The sequence below is a fragment of the Nilaparvata lugens genome, chromosome 1 (assembly GCF_014356525.2).
Source record: "Nilaparvata lugens isolate BPH chromosome 1, ASM1435652v1, whole genome shotgun sequence".
NCBI classification, from domain to species: Eukaryota; Metazoa; Arthropoda; class Insecta; order Hemiptera; family Delphacidae; genus Nilaparvata; species Nilaparvata lugens.
The window spans coordinates 84,778,045-84,801,617 of NC_052504.1; the positions used below are offsets into that span (position 1 = coordinate 84,778,045).

At 34.0% G+C, this 23,573-nt stretch overlaps 1 protein-coding gene across 4 annotated transcripts in view; it reads left to right on the forward strand.

Annotated features, from left to right (window-relative positions):
* LOC111056082 (protein phosphatase PP2A 55 kDa regulatory subunit) overlaps nt 1–23,573 on the forward strand; it is a 91,011-nt gene that overhangs the window by 14,242 nt on the left and 53,196 nt on the right. For all 4 annotated transcript variants that reach the window (XM_039419172.1, XM_039419176.1, XM_039419187.1 and 1 more), the window contains exon 2: nt 21,254–21,306. The gene's annotated coding sequence lies outside the window, so the exon portion shown is untranslated. The remainder of the gene's footprint in view (nt 1–21,253; nt 21,307–23,573) is intronic.

Sequence of the window (23,573 nt, forward strand, 5' to 3'; positions counted from 1 at the left end):
TGAAAACTCTTTGAGAATGGGCTACCTTATTGACACTAATTGTTATTTATTGCGTTTAAATTCGCTTGTAAAGTTGGTCTCTGTTGCAATTCATAATATCAAGTTTATCCTAATCGTTTGAGGATAAGGTGAAAATGTCAATTTGTTTAAAATTATAACGTGAATTTCCTAAATTAACTTAGTTTCACTGAGTTTTTCAAAGTAATATTGAACAATCAATTTGTAATTTCATACTTCTAAATAGGATCTGATATGATTGATTTACCTGATCCATGTATGATAATAATCATGTATTATAACATTATGATACATGAAGATTACATAATCAGGTTATACTGCTGTCTATTGAGACAGTTTTGACACTTGTTTTGCTTGGAACGACAAGACTCAAAAGGTAGGCTCCATATCAAGCAGTATTGCTCAACTTTATTTATAGAGAAAAAATAGGAAACACAAATAGAAAGTGCAGAGGAAAATTTCAGATCCATCAAACGTCACTGGATTTTCCGCCTTCAGTTGTGGTTTTCCGGCGGAAAAGCTTCGAGGAAGCAACTGTTTTGATTCGGGCGTATAGATTATTTAGTCGAGCAGAATTTTGCATGAAATGTAAAAGCAGCAGAGCAGATTTGAGCAGGGAGGTTGCGGCAACGGTGAGGGAATGATGGAATAAGGGAATGCTGGTGATGGTGTCTCACGTAATGGGGCATGAGGCATGAGGCAGGGGTCATGAGGCATGAGGCATGGGGCATGAGGCAGGGATGACAGCCCTGAAATAGAAGCAAAGCAGGACTCGGCTGACAGCAAGCAGCCTACAGCTGACCTTCTCTCTGCTCAATCAATATGAGCGCATCAAATGTGAAGTGAGCCGCTAAATTTTAATAAAACTGTCTTCATGTTCACACCAGCACAGCAAATAATTTCATACCAACCCACAAATCAATGAAAATCGTAGTTCCAAACTCCTATTTTTGTAGGACAGTATATTAGTTTATCCATTAGAAACTTGAGAGATCTGCACCGTTTACCAGTTTTATCAAGAAAATTCTGTTGATTCATGAAGTGACAGACAACATAACCTACTTTCCGACTTTCTTAAAATTCAAAGAGAGGCAGTTTTGGGAATAATCCTATTGTGCTTTTTCTCAATTGCAGCAGCAGTAGCCTACCTTTTCGAGATGAAGTCAATAAATATGTACATTTCGGAGCATATGCAGAAAAGTATTAAATGCATGGATTGATTGGAATCTATCTCGCTAAACACAAGAGTTTCCCTGTATTTTCCTGAAAACTAATCATACCTACCAGTACTGTATGCAGTAAAACCTTTTCTTCCTTGCCCCCTGAAAACCTACAAGCCCAATACTGATCAACCATTATCAAATAGGCTAAAAATCACAGGAGTATGCTTTCACAAATACAAAGTACAAACCAAAATCAGTTATTTTTTAACTTAAAACGTATTCTTTCACATTTCAAACGATATGAGAGAACTTTAATTTAGAAACTCGTTTTGGGGGTTCCAATTGTCTTTTGAATGAGTTGTTGTACTGATGAATATTTATTATTCGAGAATGACCTTCCTTCTTCATTAGTACCCTTAATTGCTCAATTTTAGCTTGGTTTTATTGTACCCATACAACCTATCCGCCTTAGATGTGCCCTACATTTTATTGCTCTCAAGTACTAAAAATTTTTCCCATTGGTTTGGTTCTCTACAATAAGGAGACATTAAATTCAACAAAAATAAGGAGTTACAGTTTACTGAAAACGGTTCCTTAAATGTGTTTCTACTGTAGATGGGATGAAACTTTCTGAATGTGATTCTTGATGATCGTAGTACTAGTTCTATTGAATTAATGATATTAATTGAATTGATGATATTCCAAATGTCGAAACGGGATTTCATACTACTCTCTTATTCCTTAATTGCTTGAAAATTAGAGAATTTATTGACGATAAACCAGAGTTTATAACTTGGTGTTTACTTAAGTTAACAATAACTTATTATTACCAGGTCCAGTGCTTGCTCCTATCTTCTTTACTCATTTTCCTGGCGAGACATGACAATATCAAGTTATTAGCAGTTCTCTGAAGTTGAAAGTTATTCTCTCTGTTTTGCGTCTCCCGTCGCATGCCATTCCGATGCTTGGCAGTATTAAAATCTTCAACTTCTAATAAGTTTCAGTCCCTCCTTTTACTACAGGAACTTCCTGACAGCGTTCTGAGCTTTTGAGAGCAGTTGAGCTCAATTTTTGATATTCTGAATTCTAATAATGTTCTTGCTAGTGCTTTCCAAGAATAAAATTTAATTTCTGGATGGACTGCTGGAAGGAATTTTCCTGTATCACATCAAAGCGAAAACTAATCACGCTTGAATTCGAAAGAGTGATAAATGTGTTTGAGTTCAAGTGTGGGAGGAGATTTGAAATACGTCATCTATCTGATACAGCTAGAAGATAAATTTACGTATTTCTCTGATCTGTTGGGGACAATAATTCATGCTTTTCTCTGAGATCATTTTTGAATAATGAAAATTATGAATCCAGTCCGGCAAATCACAGTGTTATCGAATTGGAAAACTTGTTTGCTTATGTTGGCAAACTCATTCGCGTTAAAATTGTATGAGGATAGAGGATTTTTCAGCCAAATTATTTTGTTGTTGATGATTTCGGAGAAAGTATAGATGCGAGTGTTTGACAGGAATGTTATTCAATTACAGAGGATTGGGATTGGTTCGATAAGGGTTGACTACTTTTGAATTCAGAGAGAGAATAATTGTGCAACTTTTGTTGCATGACAAGGAAATAATATACCAATTAGACTTTGAATCACAACTGTAACCCTCTGAATATTTGACTGTAGTTTAGTAGGGGTATAGGAGATGAATCCCTTCCATGCTCATAAAAAATAGAGTATGGAAAAAGCCATAAACTTCATCTTTCAAGTCCATTGACATTCAACAAATTAAAAAAATTCTTTTAAAAGTTCTTTTCTAGTCGATATTGTTCAACGTTCATAATAAACAGAGACGCTGTCCAATTAGCGTTCTTTCTGTAGAATAATTCATCATTTTAGTCTCTCAATAACGAATCTTCTACCTACTTATGTATTCCAAAGTCAAGGAATTCCACGAGCAAAAACATTCATACGATGCTCCAACAATTGAACCTCATTAACACAACTGTCAAAGATTGAAATATTTATTCTTTTGATGTTTTATTATTATTCGTCATATTTTCAAAGTTAGTTAATTGGCTTGTTTATATCAATCATATTTGCATGAAGAATCTATTGAGACGACTTGAAACTTTTGTTTTCAGAAATGTTAAAAATTAAAGTTACAAGATCATGTCTGTGTTCTTTTCGTAATGACCGTTGTCAAGACAAAAACATCAATCCATGTCAATGTCAAGGATTCAAATCTAAAAGCATTACCGGTAGCATTGCACTCCCAATTTCAGTTAACTCTACAAGTTTATTTAATGGAAATAAAATGAGATTATTTTGTTTTGTAATTATTTCATTAGCGTATTTTTCGAGAACTGAGAATTGAAATTAGAGATACGACATTTTCACTCAGTGGTTTCCAATTATCAACGTAGCAAGCATTACTGAAAAATTGATCAATCAATCAATCAAAAATGAGTAGGCCTACGGTACCTATATTAAACTCTACAAAAACCACTCTGAAAAACTATCACAGTTTGGCTCTCATTTGATTAGAAAAATAATGAGCGAGTTTTTGCGAAATCAGTATCGCAGCACCATCCATCACAGAGCTCTAAACGAGACAAAATGTTAGAATATGGGGGAAAAATAATGTCATTCAATTAGTCATTAGTTAAAAAAGTATGCAATTAGCTTTATTGGTTTTGATGGAAAAACAACATTGAATTTTGAATGTGTAACTAGAGTTGTTTTAATTTGATGATTGATGAGTATCAAAGTTGATAATTATATTCTCTTTTCCTCGATGCATTTATTGACAGAATTTAGGGAATAAGTGCTAAGGCTAATATTGATATACTGTCATAATATATTGAAAACCTTTGGAAAAACTAATACAGTATCATTATAGAATTAAAAACCAACAATACAGTATGATTCGTCTGTATTGGAAAACTTTAGAAAAACTAAACGGTCACAGTTAACGTTTCCCTGGACCAAATTATTTGATTATCACATTTAGTAATTAATCATTCTTTCGGAAAAATAAAAGAGGCTTGAATTAAAAACCAATAATACAGTATGATTCGTCTGTATTGGAAAACATTAGAAAAACTAAACGGTCACAGTAAACGTTTCACTGGACCAAATTATTTGATTATCACATTTAGTAATTAATCATTCTTTCGGAAAAATAAAAGAGGCTTGAGTACAAAATGTTCCTATTCCAATTTTATCACTACAGTCCTAATTAGAAAGTATAACTTTCAAAGGTTATTGTTAATATCAATAATCAAGTATTTGGAAAGCATCTAGTTTTTAAACCAGTCTCCAAAGGTTCATGAATCTAGGAATCTTGATCTTGAAAAAGAGGGGTTGAGAAGCACCGTGTCACGTTTTCAATTTGCTAGGGGGTGCTTTCTTACAGACATTTCTTGTTTACTTACCTTGTCTGACAATCTGTTTGCTCATCACTGCCGTCTTCACTTCACACTCCTATCGTCCTTCTCCTAAGAAGATGATAGTGCACTTTCTTCTCCATATTTCTAATCTCGAATAGATCATCTAGATCTAGATCAAGAAACTTCGAATTATCTTCTCAAATGTTGATACTCATCTTCAAATTTTGGTTGAAATCTATAATTAATGTAAATTCAAGTCTGGTTCTTGATATAACATACTTGATAAGTAAAAAATTATAATATAATAAAGGAAAGAAATGGCTTATACACGTACGGGATAGGAAGTTCACGAATGACACATCATCATGTCTGAACTACTGGACTCATTTACTTGAAGTTTTGCATACTTATTAATTTACCGAAGTTGGTTAAAGGCCTATTTTAAATTCTTCGAAATTTGAGTAGGACAAGTTTGCCGCTTGTCAAGTTCTTAATTAGACCCTTGCGGAGCACGGGCTACCTGCTAGTGTCGAATAACTGGCTGACTCAGGTCTGGTGTAGAGCTCTTCTGGTTGCACCTGATTAATTTCCGGGTCTCCAACGTTTGACTTTATGACTATTTTTAAGCAGCCAGACCGATAGTTTTCATCAAACAATATTCTGTCAAGTATCTTTATGATAATCGAAGAAGTTTTTAAGCTTTTTCAATACTTTTTCGTGAGATAGGTTGTTTCATATATGAATGTGACACATTTTGTTTGTGGAGAATACGTGTTGCAGTAATAATTCATTGTAATCTTAATTTCAAATGCGAATAGTCTCCAGTTTGGTAGAGAGTTAGTGGGAAGGATATTTTGAATATTCTTTCCCAAGAATGGACATTGATATGTCCAAAGCTCCGCCAATTTATGTAGATGCATAACAATATTAACTATAGTTATTCCAAATTGCTTTTTTCATATGTTTTTTTTCAATTGCTTTGTCCAAAGCTCCGCCAATTTATGTAGATGCATAACAATATTAACTATAGTTATTCCAAATTGCTTTTTTCATATGTTTTTTTTCAATTGCTTTGTCCAAAGCTCCGCCAATTATGTAGATGCATAACAATATTAACTATAGTTATTCCAAATTGCTTTTTTCATATGTTTTTTTTCAATTGCTTTGTCCAAAGCTCCGCCAATTTATGTAGATGCATAACAATATTATCTTTAGTTATTCCAAATTGCTTTTTTCATATCATATACAGTATGTTCAATAATTATTTTCTTAGTCTATAGTATGTAAATTCATCTATAATTTTGCTGTATTGTAAGTTATTGTATATAAGTGTATAAGCCAGTATAATATACACAAATTATGCTGTAATCTACATAAATAAAGTACCCAATCAATCAATCCCATCTGCAATGACCTGTTATCCTGTTATCTGCTTCCTACAATATACTGTTTATGAGATGAGATATTAGAAATGAATGAATTACAATTCAATGCAACTGCCTGCGGCTCCTTTGAACCCTTCCAGGGAAAATGATCTTCTTATATCCACAAAACAATGTATTTCAAAGAAATTACGGATTCCATGCATGCAGGACAAGTGGTATGACCCCGGGTTACATAGAGGAAGCGTTTTGGCATGGGTTGACGTGGTGGATGAACAACCAAGTGCACAGAGTGATTAGTACAGCGTCGGTCCGTTCTGTGAGGACAAGGACAGTAGTGATACAGCATACAGCCTCCATCGACCCACTTCTTTTCTGCTTTCTTGCTAAGCTCTGCGAAGCACAAAGCGAGGGATCTAAATATAATAATGTGCCGACTCTTTGTAGGTGCTTGGTAGCCACTCGTGTATGTATGTGTGTGTTGTTGTGTGGTTGTGTGGGTGTGTGAGTGTGAGCTATCATTCCTGCTGACCCACTTGTGTGGATACTGCCCACAACAAGGTCGAATTACTGTTTATAGTTCACACTTTTTGATACGTCATTTCAATAGCATTAAAATTATCAAAATTATTTTATTAGTGCAGTCACATTCGTACATTAGCAATCACACTTCAGGAGAAAATGACTGTAATAATATGATATGGATAATTTAATAGTTATTAGCCTATAAAACACTTCATTCACATGGGCAACTTTTTAACAAGTTGATAAAAACAATATAAAAATCTTTAAGTACCCTTTATTTTAACTATTTTAAAGTTTTTGAAAAAATAAAGGATACTTCAAGATATTTATATTGTTTTTATTATCTTATTAGCCAATATATGATAATGATAATGATGATGCAAAATTGAAAATCTTTCATGTTGATTTGTAAACAGTTTCACGATAAAGCGTGATCTCTATGATGACTCAAAACTCCTTCCACTCTCTGATTTTATTTTCATGCTAAAATAAGTCGTAATTTTGTTTCAATATACAATAGCAATCATAGCCATCAAAGCTTACCTTAACAACATAATCAATAAACAACTTTTACTTCGTGGTATCGTGCATTTTCATTCGATGCTTAAGCAATAATTTATCGTTTCTATCATTCGCCATGCTTCAATTTTCAGAATCTGGGAAATACGTGACTTTTAATACTTGTAATGTACTGTAGTAATGGTTTAGGCGGGTTACAGATACCTTGGAGTTGATGTCTAGTTTCATCCTGGCTGTTAGAATAACTTAATTCTCTCTCAACAATTCCTCCCACGTGCTGAAGAATAGTGTAAATATACTCTAGAGGCCTACTCGTTCATTACGATTATTCTACCAAGCTTCCAACCTACAAAATCGTGTTTTAGACTTATTAGCAACTATAAAATTAATCTATCGTTCATTGCCCATATGCCTACAAAATGGATGATTTATAATGGTTCTATGCAGCTGTATTAGTAAGAAATATCGGGGCACCGAGCTTCGCTTGTTATTTTTATTCATTGATAAACAGAACACAAATTCTCTTAAATGATCGTGTTTATATTTCACAGCTATATGTCATCTTATGAATTTCGGGGATGCAATATTTTGATTTTTCACATACTCACTCGCTCACTCACTTTTTTACTATCCACAGCTGTTTCAGCCAAGGATGAATATTATCCTTTTAATGTTGTTCAGCGAGTTTTCCCAAGGATGAGACCTAGTGCAATCGAATTTTCATATCATAAACCTACATGTTACAAATTTCGTAAAAATTGTTAGAGCCGTTTTCGAGTTCCGTTGAACATAAATAACCAGATATAAATATAAATATAAAATACAGAAATTGTTCGCTTAATATAATAGGATAAATGGATATTATTTTTAATCACAATTTTGTTTGATTATCCCATTGGATAAACGTGCTTATCCCATTCAACAAATAAACAAAACCTAATTACCACATAAATGAGATAAAAACAAACCATCTCCATCTTATGAGGATTTGAGGAGATAAAACTAAAATGAATAACAGTCACTAAAAAGTTTGGTACAAATAATAGGCAGTTCAAGATTTCACGGTCGTACAAATGATAGTACAAGAAATTATAATCAGTGGTAAACTTCATGGCCAATATTTGACTGCCAAACTCCAGCTCCTGTTCCAGTATGAATTAATTGGCCCAGCGATTATATCACCGCCATCGAACAGCCTTCCATCGGTGCGATAACAATGTTACACAAGGGGGACCCTATAGAGGAGTGGAAATTCTTGACCCTGAATACATTGGAGGGCATGACAGCCCGTATTATTTGCGGCGACATTGACAGCGACAGTGCTCTTGAATAAAGCGCAGCAACATGTTGGATTGTAGGTCGGGGTAAAAGTTGTCTGTCAGATAGAGAACCGCTTGTTACACTTCGATCGGCTGAACTTCGCCCAACTTTGGTCGATTCGTAACTTTGGGACATTTTAATAATTATAATCAATGACTCGGTGCGGTTGATTCGAGTCCTGATTCAGCGTCATTTCCATTTAGTGTACATCGATTTTGGTGTCGATTCCCGCACCGCACCCGCGTGCTGGCACACCTACGCCGCGCATCAATTTTGCACATGACACCGATTCTAAAATTAAACTGCCCTCGAGGGTGTTGGCGATGGAAGCTCTGTTTACTCTCCACTTAGCCCACAATACGTGCTGTCTGCCGACGTCTTAATGCCTCGTTTTGCAGCTGGACAATGTAGACTAGTGACTATAGATTAATATTCAAAGTCGCTGCGTCCCCAAACTTAATATTCCGAAATAGTTTTCAATGTCGATATGGTTTCAAGAAAATCTATAAAATATGACGTTTTGTTTTAGGAACAATAGAAATATTTTCCAGAATTGAGTAGCAAATTAGTTGAAAATTATAGTTTCTAGAAATATTTACAACTGAAGTCAAGCTTAGTTTAAGGACTACTAGTAATATTAGTATATAAATAAAATGAACTGCAGATGGAAATTACTGAGATATTGCTTTTATTCAAATGCTAATGAATAAATAATTAATTGGATTTTCGTTTCATAATAATTATTAAAATGAACTACTTTTTGTTTACTTGGATCATTTAACAAGAGCTCTCTTCATTTAACAATGACTGTGTTAGTTATTCATTGAAGGAGTACCTGCGAAAAATTATAAGTATTAGGTGAAAAGTTAAACAAGTCACTATGATTAGTGACTGACCTTTTTCTAGTGTAAATTAAGTAGTACTTTATATAAGTAGGAGAAGATAGAATAAATAGCTTGCTATTGTTTTCTTGAAGTATTACATTTTTCCATACCATATACTGGAAAACCATTTATTGATACATTGATTTTGAGACTTTGACATACTTAAATTAATATTCATTATATCTAGTCTATTTGTTCAATTAGTGACTGTATCTTTTGAAAAACTGTAAGTATTTAATTCTTATAAACCTATCTATTATAAGATGGTTTATCTCAGTTTCTCGTCAGCTATCCTTGAAATAGTACTTCAAGACTGTGGTTTTCCTTATATTTATTCCTACGTAAAAATTGAGCTGAGAAATTGCGGCTCTCCTGATAGGGAATGCTTCGGTGCCGAGTGAAAAGTGACGCATTATGCCGAGCCCACAAAAGTAGAACTCCGTAAAAACGTTTCAACGTTCTCCGTAAAAACGACACTTGTAGGAGAGCAAATCTTTAAGACTGTGAATGAACGGCACACTAAATCGATTTCATATCAAAGCCTGTTCGTTTCTTTGACAGCTCTCTCACAAATCACATCCATCAGAATCGCAAAGTAAAGTTCAATTATTTGCGCTTCAACTACATCATTTCTTATTAATCTTATTAGTCCTGAGGTCACTAGCAGACGTTTAACTTCAGAGGTTGTAAACAGAGATCTTACTCAAGAATATCTTATCAAGCAGTTTCCTGTTTGATGTCACTGTAAAAAAAAGAAATGCCTCGTCAGTTTTGGGTGAAAATTTAATAAGTCACTATGATTAGTGACTGAACTTTTTCTAGTGTAAATTAAGTAGTACTGTATATAGGTAGGAGAATATAGAATAAATAGCTTGCTATTGTTTTCTTGAAGTATTACATTTTTCCATACCATATACTTACTGGAAAACCATTTATTGATACATTGATTTTGAGACTTTGACATACTTAAATTAATATTCATTTATATCTAGTCTATTTGTTCAATTAGTGACTGTATCTTTTGAAAAACTGTAAGTATTTAATTCTTATAAACCTATCTATTATAAGATGATTTATCTCAGTTTCTCGTCAGCTATCCTTGAAATAGTACTTCAAGACTGTGGTTTTCCTTATATTTATTCCTACGTAAAAATTGAGCTGAGAAATTGCGGCTCTCCTGATAGGGAATGCTTCGGTGCAGAGTGAAAAGTGACGCATTATGCCGAGCCCACAAAAGTAGAATTCCGTAAAAACGTTTCAACGTTCTCCGTAAAAACGACACTTGTAGGAGAGCACATCTTTAAGACTGTGATTGAACGGCACACTAAATCGATTTCATATCAAAGCCTGTTCGTTTCTTTGACAGCTCTCTCACAAATCATATCCATCAGAATCGCAAAGTAAAGTTCGATTATTTGCGCTTCAACTACATCATTTCTTATTAATCAATCTTATTAGTCCTGAGGTCACTAGAAGGCGTTTAACTTCAGAGGTTGTAAACAGATATCTTACTCAAGAATATCTTATCAAGCAGTTTCCTGTTTGATGTCACTGTAAAAAAAAGAAATGCCTCGTCAATTTTGGGTGAATACTTTTGATATAAAATCGTGCTAGTGAACGAGTTGTATATAGTGAGTATAGAATGCATTCTATATAATGTTACATTCTATACTCACTGGTTGTATGGAGTAGAGAGATGAAAGAAACACAAATCAGGAGTACGATGCTACTAGGCATCAAATCTGCTAAATCAGTAGAAACCAATCTGAAAAAATTCAAAACACCTTGAATAGAAATGCCTCAGAATATTGATTATTGGAAGACATTACCTCTTAAATCAAGATCAAGTTAGTAGTGCATTCACAATTTTCTTCTCAAGTTGCCAGAACTCTTAAACCAGTAATCTGCCACTTGGCCAGTAATCCAATGTAGGCTAGCAACAAACTTTACCTAGTGCCTTGAAAAATGTCAAAATTTCACAAAAAATGTAAATCCTTTACCGATGAAAAATATGAAAATTCTGTTTCTTCCAGATATATATTCAATATCATCCTATATTACAGTTGAAGTGTTAACAATAGGTCGGAAGAACAATCATTTTTCTTTTGCTGAATTATTTTAAGATTTTCAATATCAATAAGTAGGAGATGTTTCACATGTAAATGCTTTATATGTTATTTAAGAGTTACTGCTATACTGCTATTGAAGACTTGACATTTTTTGGAGCCGGGCTGATTCGGCTCAATGAATCATAATGAACGTTCAAGGTTCCATCACAGTCGTTCAAACGAGACAGATGGGATTCTACTCTGTTACGTGAGATAGAATGATCCAGCCCGTTTTATTACATTACATGCAGCGCAATATTCGCCCAACCCTGTTGCACGCTTTTTGACTTCTGGAATTTCGTTCCAGTTCATTTTGGATTAGGTCAGTCTTGTGACACATTCAATTTCCCATTCTATGAAATCTAATAAATTTTCACATTCTTCTGTAGAATGGGATTCAGTCTGTTCTCTGTCACAGAAAAAGTGTTTTGAGAATGTATTTGTTCAAAGAGAATGACAAAGATCATGAAATGCTTGAAAAACTATGTTCTATCCACACATTCCTCATTTTCCAAATTCGTCTAGCTTTGGCCTTGTACACAAAGTTCTATTTGGTACAAATAATTTTACAATAATAATTAAATAATTGATTTTAATTCTTGTAATGATTATTTTACACATGGTGTTGATTACTAGCTCAATGAGTATCAAAAATGGCCGGGGTTTTCACTATGCATACTGTAGGCCAGTGCCTAGGAGCGATAGCCGATGTATTATACAAGTCAATCAAGTATTATAAGTTAATCGACAAGGTCAGTCAAAAGTTGCAAAAAGGCACGTTTTTGGAGATCGATTTTATAGATTTGATGATTCATGGGTATTTTTTTTTAGATTTATGATGATTATAAGGATTGTATAATCACTTGATGTAATTGCATTTTATATTAATGTATTTATAGTCATCATCATAAATGTTTCTACATTTAATTTCTTATTTCCAATATTAATTTGTTTAGTTGTACTTCAAATTTTCTTTAATTATATTTAATTTCTTTTTTCCAATATTAATTTGTTTAGTTGTACTTCAAATTTTCTTTAATTATTTAAGTATTTGGTGCAGAACTTAAGATTGTATAATCACTTGATGTAATTGCATTTTATATTAATGTATTTATAATCATCATCATAAATGTTTCTACATTTAATTTCTTATTTCCAATATTAATTTGTTTAGTTGTACTTCAAATTTTCTTTGTTTTTCAAACGATTAATGTAATGGAAGCAAAATGGATCATTGATCTGTTGCTTCCACATATTCTTGTTTTCAATAAATAAATAAATAAATAAATTTTAATAGAAAAAAGTGGCAAAAATGAAAAATAGTGGCTGAAGTGGTATATTTGTTCTTCATTTATGTGGAGTCAAGGAAAACTGTGTGAGGCAAAGTACGAAATTGAATACAATCGCCAGAGAGAAAGGAAATCGGGGCAGACGAGGCTAGCCGCTAGCAGCTTATGAATCATCGCTGCAGTCCATGATCGGGGAGCATGGGTATTGCGATTTATAACCTACGTGTTTTTTTGGCTTTCAATGATTTTCGCCGTCATTGGAAGTTGAGTGAAGCCAATCAATAAAGCTAACAAACTAACCAATGGAAGAACAGGCAGTTTTCTAACAACGCGAGTAGTTGAGTTAACAAATCCCAAGCCAACCAATGAGAGAGTAGCTATGGTGACGTCATGACAATAGCCAATGAAAGTTGAATAATGAAAAATCCAACTAATCACAAGCTAACTAATAGGAGAGTGGCAAATTTGCTCTCATGGCGACAACCAAGGAGTTGTGTAAGATTTCATTGTCATGATAACAGACAATAGAATTCCAGAAAATTTTGAGAGATAAAAATTGAGAGAGATAAAATTTGAATCAATCACAAGCAAACCAATGAATGCGTAGTAATATAATAAAATAGAAATTAACTTTATTTAATAAAACACAATTTCAAATCATTACGGTATACATCGAAAAAGAAACAAATTGAAAGAAAATAGTTCAGAAGCAAGATCTATGGAATTTGTAAAATATCGAATAAGTAGAAATGTTTTGGCTAAAGCAAAGATCCATTTTGTTCATTGGTATTTGTTAGAAATCACTATTACAAAATAATGGAAAAATGGTGTTAAAAAATTTACCAGTAAATGAATCGGTAAAATTCATCGGTGAAGTTTACTTGTTTGGAGTGAGATGATCTTGAAACAATCATGTTAAGCAGAATAGAATCTCAAAAGGTTTGAATAAATTACATTACTTAGTTGGATCAAATAAATAAATTGTCTTATAAATTATCATCATTATTTGGTCAAATACTCGTTCTATTGGGCCTAATAGAATAATTTAATGGAGTTTTCTTGAATAATATTACCGGTGGTTCAAAATCGACTAATAATGCGAAAACTGAGCCCATTCCGCCAACTGTCAATCATTACTCCAGACCGAAGTGTTATCAGCATGACCCTCTCCCAGTTTGACGGACAAGACAAGTCTGTTACAACAATAACGTTGCAGCATGGGAATTTGAGTTTGGGCCCCTCCCTTGAGTGCAACTGACTGGTGATGACTACCAATAATCGATAGACTTCCCTCACCAATTCGCTATTCTCGGCCAATTCAGGTGTTCTCATCTACTCAACAAACTTCTCCAGACTTGCATCTCATCACTTAATACTCCCATTGATATTCGAGTAACTTATCTTTTTGTCAAGAACTTATCTATTCTATCCATTCATCTAATGTATATTCAAGTTACTACTCATTCCACACCGTCATCTATGTTCAAACATCTAAGTTAAACATAACGTTAACTTGGGTGATAACTTACTCGAATTCATATTTGAGTAACTTGAATCCTTGATCGCTTCACTGCTCATCAATTGATGAGGTACTTTCAGTTGTAATCAATTGATCAGTGAGAGAATTGAGAAACTTTTAAGAAACTCATTCGTTTCATATTCTTGGGAGCAGCTTGAAGAGGAGATGAGATAAAACCTTCATAGTTTTGATGTTAATAACATATCATCATGTTTGAATGTTCATCATGAAATTGACACATATTAAATGTATAGAAAGGATTTTATAAAATCACTTCGCTTATATGGGCTACTTGATTCAAATAAAAACAATATAAAAACTTTTAGTACCCTTTAATTAGAAACTTTAAAATATTTTAAGGACTAGTTTCGAACATAGGTCATTTCCAAGTTAGTCAACGTTATATCCTACTCGAAATTTCCCTGTTATTCCGGAGTGTACTCTAACAATCCTAGAATATTTTACAATATTGGTAGCTAGAGTTAAGAATTCGAGTATCAAATGATATCCCACGGAATGAATACAAGAATCTACTGATATCATAATAACGAAATTTATCTTGACTTGAAAATGACCTATGGTCGAAACTAGTCCTTGAAATAATAAGTTTTAAAAGGGTACTAAAAGTTTTTATATTGCTTTTATTTAAAAAGGATTTTTTAATCATTTATAGGGGTATGGCGCTGTGTCATCTACTATAGTGAGGTCCATGTTATGATAGCAGTGGAGAAAGATAAGAACACAGCGTTGCCTTGCCATTCCTTATAATAAAAGGAATTATGAGCTAATATGAACTGTTCATTCTTGTTTAGAATGATCAATTATTGTTTTTTATCCGTGAAAAAAATATATTTACAATGATTAAATAATAAATTTCCATGATTGATATTTTAAAGTTAAATATCTGGCAACGTTGAGGAGCTAGAATAAGACAGCGCTATCTCCTTTGTCGAATGATAGACAAGGATAGCAACATCAATGTTAATCAAATACTGCCATTATAACGTGGACCCCACTGTAGTAAAGAGTTGATAACAGATTGTTTAGCATGTATCATCTTTTATATCAACAAATAATGAGAAATTTGGATCAAATGCATAAACCGAGGTAGGATGAGACCGTTTTTAATAACCTTTTCAATCTGATAAAAGGGTCGTTATAGAGAGAAACAGCAACACCTCATTTCCTTACCTTACCGGCAGACTACCGAAATTAGGTCAACACCCGATTCTTATGGCCCTGATACAGTTTGGCTCACTATCGTTGACCTTTCAAAATGACAAAATTTCCATGGAAGAGTTATAAACTCCTCGAAAAACTGAGCGTGTTGGATGTTGTAATTTTTGATTCTTGCTTTTTCATCATCAGAAAAGGAATTATTGTTCTATTGTTCTCAGTTAATTTTCAAGTAGGTTAAGTTATTCACGAGAGACGCTGATGAAGCTGGTGGGGAAAGAGGATTTTCGCATTTCTGGTGGTTTGAAAACAAAGCGAGCGATGGAGAGAGCAGGCTTAATATCTGCGAGTAATTTGATTAGTGTGCGTTCTCCATTGCACCGCGTGACGAGTCGTGCTAAACTTGAGTCTGCCTACTTGGATGCGTGACTTCAAATTTACGGCACCGGAGCTATCAAGTTCAAGGTCACTTCAAGGTCAATCGGCACCTCGGAAAACTATAAGATAAGGGAAACCTGACTCACTCGATTGTTTAGCAGTTTACACTCATAACTTCCGACTTAATTTGAAACGTAATTCTAGAATATATAGTAGGGCTAATAGCCTGAAATCATATGAGTACGATCACTTCGGACATTTTCAATGACTTTGAAACAGTGTTTAGATAGCTTATTATCCTTGTGTGCTATAAGGTTTTTGTAAATAGAAACGTGCCTCTAAGAAAAGTTTGGAAATTTCCAACTTCACATTTTGAGTGACTGAAACAGTGTTCAGGTTTTTGTACTCAGGTTCGTACTGACTTGCGTACGCCACGAAAATAATGCATATTATCATAGCCACCTCTAATACACCTACGATATTGCAACGTCGCAGTGTAGGCCTGATAATACAATGATTACAATGTAATACATGATTGGTGAAAAATATTTCATGTATTAGATTCTAGGCCTACGCTGCGACGTTGCAATATAGTAGGCCGGGGCCTTGTATTAGAGGTGGCTATGATATTGAGCGAGCAATTTCTGTATTTATATATTTGGTTATTTTTATATCTGGTTATTTTTATATCTGGTTATTTATGTTTAACGGATCTCGAAAACGGCTCTAACGATTTTCACGAAATTTGGAACATAGTAGGTCGTATGCCACCAACTTGTCTTCCACTACAAGCTTGGAAGTTGCAGTTGGATGGGAAAAGGGACGTCGGAAGACCGAGGAAGCGGTGGACACCGGAACAGGCTTTACAAGCCTAGTCCATGATGGATGATGATGATGATAGTAGGTTTATGATATAAAGATTCGATTACACTAGGTCTCATCCTTGAGAAAACTCACTGAACGACATTAAAAGGATAATTCATCCTTGGCTGAAACAGCTGTGGATAGTAAAAAAGTGGGTATGTGAAAAATCAAAATATCAGCTGACGTATAGCCAGCTGTGAAATATAAACACGATCATTTTAGAGAATTGTGTTCTGTTTATCAATAAATAAAAATAACGAGCGAAGCTCGGTGCCCCGATATTTTGTACTGAAACAGTAAGATACAGATATAATAAGCTTAGCATCAGCTGATGGAAAAAATTTTCAGTTTACTCACAGTTTGGATGCGAAGTTTGAAAACTTCGATCCTTGCAAATAGCTTATCGTGACTGAAAGTTTTGGGACGTTCAGTGCAGATCTTATGGAAAATGTAACTGGATGAAAACCAACAAATCAAATTTTTCACTGTGATCAGTCAATCAATTTGTTTCATCAAATGTCTCCCAGTATTCATTTTTTATATTCAAATTCGTGATAATATATAAATAATAATACATACGTACAATTTACAATAAACATAATTGATAATACATACGAATAGTATTCAATCTTGCAAAATAAAGTTGCATTGGTGACATTCCTTCCAACAGAGATACTGACCATACTGCTCAGTCTTACTGTATTGAAGTTTGTCACTCAAATGTCACTTATTGTTACCGTACTATAGATGCAAAAAATAACAATATTATTCGTTTATGTTGTCACTTGAAGTTTTTTTATTATTGTTCAATCAATCAATAAATTCTTCATGAAAAATGTCTTCAATAAACACCAACTTCAGCTACAAAATCCAATTTCCCCTACACAATTTTAGTCTATATTAGTCTATTTTCCTCTTTTAGAAATTAGATTTCAACAACAATATTAGCTCTCATACAAAAAAAACCGATCTAAAGCAAGTTTTACATTAATTGAGTTATGGTTTCATATGCAATATCTACTTTATATATTTCTTGGTTGTTCATAAATTCATTTCTCATATTATATTGTTTTTCAAAAGTCTTCATAATTTTACTTTCTGTTCCAGATGAATTGTATGATTCAAAGATGGCCTGAACTCTAATGACTGGGATGAACTGAGTTTGAAATTCTCGCAAAAATGTTTTGATTTAAAGCTCGGTTTCTATTTAAAAAGAAGCTTCCTGCTACGCGAATGAGACCTGATTCAGATTCAGGTGTCCCTCACCTCTCAGCGCCACTCTAGCGTCTAGTCTAGGCTTTAATGAGGACACCTTTGCAAATGCCAATTAGAATGAAGCGTGTAATAAACTAGGCACTGCACTGTAAGAAATAGAGTGAGTGAGAGCGAGTGAGCTGAGTTGTGATTCGACTAATGACTTGAACTTTATAAATCTCTGCGTTGTGTTTGTTCTTTCACCAACAGACGTCTTTCTTATTGCAGCCTCTTTTGTGTTACAACCATTGTACATAAAACTGTTGCCGAGATAATTCAGCGAGATTCTCACTAGCATTGAACTTGGCTTGATCATGCTCTTGAATTTTATATCGAATAATTCGATCGTAAAAATTCATTTACATGCTCATGTAATGAACTTATGTCTGTTGAAACTTCCTATGGCTGAAGTTTGTTGAAAACTCATAGTTCATTCATAGTTATATAATTGACAAAACACGTTCATTTGAAGGGTAGAGTAAAACCATAGCATGAAAGACTAATGTTTCAACGTGAATGAAGTAACTGTATTTCTTACAGTTCAGTCCCGTGCTATCGGATGGGCACGTTAAACTGTCGGTCCCGGCTGAAGTATGACAGTCGTAAGGCCCATTGACGGCTTAAATTATATATACAGGCGGTGGGACCTTCCCGCAAGGGGAACCAACCAACAAAAGCCATACGAATTTACTTTTTTTCACAGTTCATTACAACAGTTCATAACAGTTTGTCTAGTTTATTACACGCTTCACCCTAGTTCATAACGATACCGACGTTTAAATTCATGGAATTGAATTGAATAGAAAACTCCTTTCATTCTCAAACATAAAACTGAATTATAATGGAAACAAAAATTTGAAACATACGTTATGAAAAAACGTAAATTAAATTTAATGGTGTCCTTCCTCACTCATACACTTCTGTAGAGTTCACGTGGAAACATTAGTTTTTCCTGTTATGGTTTTACAATACCCTTCAAATGAACGTGTTTTGATAATGAAGACTTGTGTATACTCGTGAAATGCTCAAGACGAGTATGAATGAACAACTTCCAATAATGTTAACAGAAGTGTTAAGATTTTGTAGATGATGATTTTTAAGAGTGTAGATGATGATAATAGCCGCTATTAGTCACATTATATTATTTATTCAGGAATCAATGAGAAATGGCATACAATGTCTTTCCCTCTTCATATGTTTAACGGCAAAATCTAATCTGGTTGAAAAACTCATTAATTTGGTTGAAGAATGGGTTGGTGACAGTTATTTCAGATCATCCATACTTCTCTGCCCAACTCTGTATTCATCAGAAAGGCAATTTCAATTAAAATGACTGTCTGTTGAACACAGTACAACGTGTGTATCCTCATAATTGAGAAAGCCTTTTTGAAAATTTAATTAAAAATGGATTTCAAATCGGAATAGGATAACTTCAGAGATTTTGAAAAAACTGAATGACACTTTGAGTTTCCATTTTTTTGTGAGCTATTCTAATAAGTCCAATTTTGCAGTGCTCATCAGAGCTGTCTAGCTTTTCATTCCATATACGATCCGCTGTCGAAAAAGTAATTTCCGATACTAGACTCACTTTCATATACAGTAGTTTCATTTCACTGAAAAATACATATATTACCATGCAGTGCATGTGTTGAAACTTGTACGCCTGTTCCATTAAAAAACGACAATATAATATCTGATCGAATACTTTTTGCAGTTAGCACACAGGAGCAGAGCATCATCATGATCAACAGCATCTGCTGAAATTAATATGAAGGCAGCAACCACCAGACCACCAGTTGAACGACCTGGTCGATCGATATCAGCCTCAGTATCAAGAACCATGAGATGACTGACTCCATTGTCAATTTACGCAACAACTCTTCCGTATATCGCTTCTCTTTTCCTCTCATACGGTTACAGTTGCAGACTAATTCGTTGATTGATTGCTTCAAATCTGTTTGAGGCAGATTCAAAATAAATAAACGATTTTCTTTTTTCATTTGGGATGGCAATGCTCATGCCAGTCAACAATGTTTGACTGGCTCGTTGAAGTTGGAGAGCTTGAGTAATCCTCAAATAATGAACAAAATCTTTATGATTGCGAACATTCAACTCCAGTAGTCCTACTATGGTTCCTTCACGAACGCTAAACTTTTGAAGTCAAGTGTTTGAAATGTGAGAAATCCAAACATGATTGCAGACTTGTTCTTTGTTAGGTTGTTCACATTGAACGTTTTGAAATTATAATCAATCTGTTTGAAATCTATATATTGAATATTCCTAATCCAAGAGTTTCTAGAATATACTGGCTTTGTTGTCTGGTTTCATGATTGTAAATTAAATTGCAAAAGTAAATGCCTTTCATAAGTCGTGTTGAGAACGATACTGTTGAAAATGGTTTTTGAGATTTGGCGTAAAAGTTTTATTTTAATATTTGGTTGGAAATAGCTTAGAAATAAAATAAATAACTTATTTATGTATGGTTTTGTGATACATTCCGGAACAGAATTCCACCATCATCGTAGTGTGTCTCTCTCGTCCTCCTAGGGCCGGATTTCCCACTGAGCATACTAGATAAGATAAGTTACAAGAAGCAATTCGTCAAGGGGTGGAAAACAGCTTGGAGCCTATATGTTGGAAACATTCGACTGACTCAATCAAACGCTGCTTTAAATGGGCATATCCCTAGCCTAAGGATAAATCTAATTCCCAATAAACTAAGGAGAATTTTCTTATTTTGGCAGGAAGACTGCTCATTCTCCTTCATTTTAGCGGGAAACTGAGATGCAGAGGTTGAATACAAAGGTCAGAAAAAATTAAATCTAAAGAGACGAAATGAACTATAATAAAATCATAATACAAGCCGTGATACATTTGTAGCTTTAACCTATTTTGGTAGTTAATGGAAATTGTGTAAGAATTATTCGAACAATAAAAAACTAAACAATTAGAAGGTAACAATTCAATCGTCGTGACTACGGCCGAAGAGAGTTTACCAATCACAAGCCAAGCAATGAGAGAGCAGCGTTATCGTTGTCATGTCAACAGCCAATGAAAGTTGAAACCAATCACAATCCAACCAATAAAAGAGCAGTGATTCAGTCCTGATGACAACAGCCAAAGAGAGAATCTAACCAATCACAAGCCAAAGAATGAGAAAGCAGACTCAAATGTCGAAGACCTCATTAAATTTTATTCTATTCATGCATTTGGAATACCAGGCACTGAGTCTAGAGTTTCTGCTGCCAGTCTTTGGTAACTTTGAAGAATAAAAAATACTTCATGAGATAATCAACTTTTTCAACTTCGGTTAATTTTTCTTGCTCTCTCTTTCTCACATTCTCTCTCTCTTTCTTGATCACTGAAAAATTTGTCCCCTGTCAACATATTTCAGATTACTTGATTATCTTGCCGTACAAAAACTCTAACTTTCTTCAAAATAAATTAGAATTCTTTAATTTTTTCAGTTGGGCGTTCCGTGGGCGTTCTCATCAATACCGTCACTGTTGTATCAACTCAGGTTAGTAGAGAAATCATATATTTGAATAGTATTGACAAATTCATAAAAAATTTAATTCCGATTTTTAGCCACTTTATCATCAAACATGTCTTCATACCTCTTTTCTGTATAGGGCTACTTGTAATATAAATATAAAGAAAATAAAAATCTCAGTACCCTTTTTTTGAAATATGTTGTGATAAAATATTTCAAAAAAAGGGTACTGAGATTTTTATTTTCTTTATATTTATGTCTTCATACTCCTCCTCCCCCTCTTATTTCTCCAGCATCTCATAAATCTTCTTCACAAACACCTTTTCGTTGCTCCTTTTCCCAACTGAGCAGCTTTAATTGACACTTTCCTCTTCAGTATCACTTTCCGACTCTTCATGAAAACAGTAGTCGCTCGTTTCTCGATAAAAACTCAACTAAAAGAATCGCTCCATAACTTAAGAGTCCCTTTCGAAAAGGAAAACTCTATCCTAGAATATGACATAATGGATTCAATAATGGAACACAAGAGTATTTATTTATTTATTTATACAATATGATTCTCAATAATCATGAATGATGGGGGAAGGAACAACAGGCTTAAAACCCAAAACTATTGTCTAATATCACGAATTTTTCATAAAAAATTGTTACATAAGACATTATTCTTGTGTTTCAATTTCCATTATGGATGAATATCTCTATTATCTCTCGTAATACAGTGTCGGAAGACAATGAAATCTCTTGAAATAAGAGATCAAAAACTGTCAAGCCCCAAACCTTGTACTGAAATCAGCTTTGCTAAAAAAGTGATGATGTACAACATTAGTGTCAGTTTTTGAGTATTCCATGATGTCTTAGTTCCCAAGTTTTACAGTCGTCAAGTCTTGTCGAGGAAGTTGCTGCAACTCTTTTGAGCTAATTTTGCTTGATTAGCTGTGGAAGTATCAACTTGATGTGGTGTCTACTTGCAAGCAGGAGTCTGCAGCTCGAGTAAATTCTCAATTAACCCAGTTCTCGAAATCCGCGATTGGAAATTGTGGAAAGTCAGAGTTGTCGGCGAATATCTTATTCAGCCGGCTCGTTAACCAAGAAAATTAGTCTGCGAAACTTGGATGCCGGTGCGGGTGCGGGGTGCAGTAAATTGTATTTGCTGCTGCCGGCGCATTTGCACCTGTTGCTGCTAATCCGCTCTTCAATGTAATCACTTTCGTCGTTTCCATCTTGTGCCATCTGCATCTCAGTATGCAACGTGCTTTCCGCACAAATGAAAATATCCACTTTTTTCTGGATATGGCCCGCACAACAATTAGTTCAACTGCTAGCATGTAATATGCAATTTCTCTTGCTAATTTAAAAATTCATTATTTTGGATTAAACTTCACACATTCTTCTACAAATGGGACGTCAAGAATCAGAAAGTCAGTATAATTTAGAACCTGAAATGCTCATGATTAATTGGAAAAATAAAAAGTGTAAGCTATAAACATTGCTTAGTAATATTTCTATTTAGTTTATAAATAAAATAAGTTGGCAACTCATAACTTATTTTACTTATAACTAATTCGTGCTCTCGACCATACTACTAATCAAGCTCCATGAAATTAACTCTGATTCTGTTTCAATTTGAAATAGCATCTTCTCGAGACCAAGGAAGGTACGTTTTCGGGTTAGAAATGGAGCATCCTAATTTTTGTTTCCTTTTACTATCACTCACGGTTATCACCAGTATGTGATCATTTTCAAGTAAGGACATCAATACTTATAGGTTCAGACTTCACAGCTCTTATATTGAGCCTGTATCTCATGAAAAGTTCTCATTAAAACATAATATCGTTGGATTACGAAATCATTCTCATAATAATAAATTGGAGTACATCAGGATATCTTCAAAGAATTTTAGTTGACTAACATGACTCACTTGACATGGTTTGAAGAGTAATCTATCGATGAGACAACGTTATTATAACGGTCTAGTCCGTCATAATTTTTCAAAAGTCATTCGTTGAATAAATCTTATCTAATCCAATATTAATCAAGAATATAATAATTTGAAGCTTGTCTAATTTTTAGCTTGGTCTCAACACCATCTGCTTCTGAATCCATCACTTTTGTATAAATCTTGCACTTCGAAATGATATTTCGTTATGTTTGGATGTGTTTTGGTAATTACAGTAGGTAAGGAATAGAAGAGTTTGATGAAGTATTAACTCTCCTGTGCGAGAAAACTAACTGTTAAGCTGTTCAAAGAAATGCAAGTAGAGTTCACTCACTCACAATTATAAGAAAAGTATATG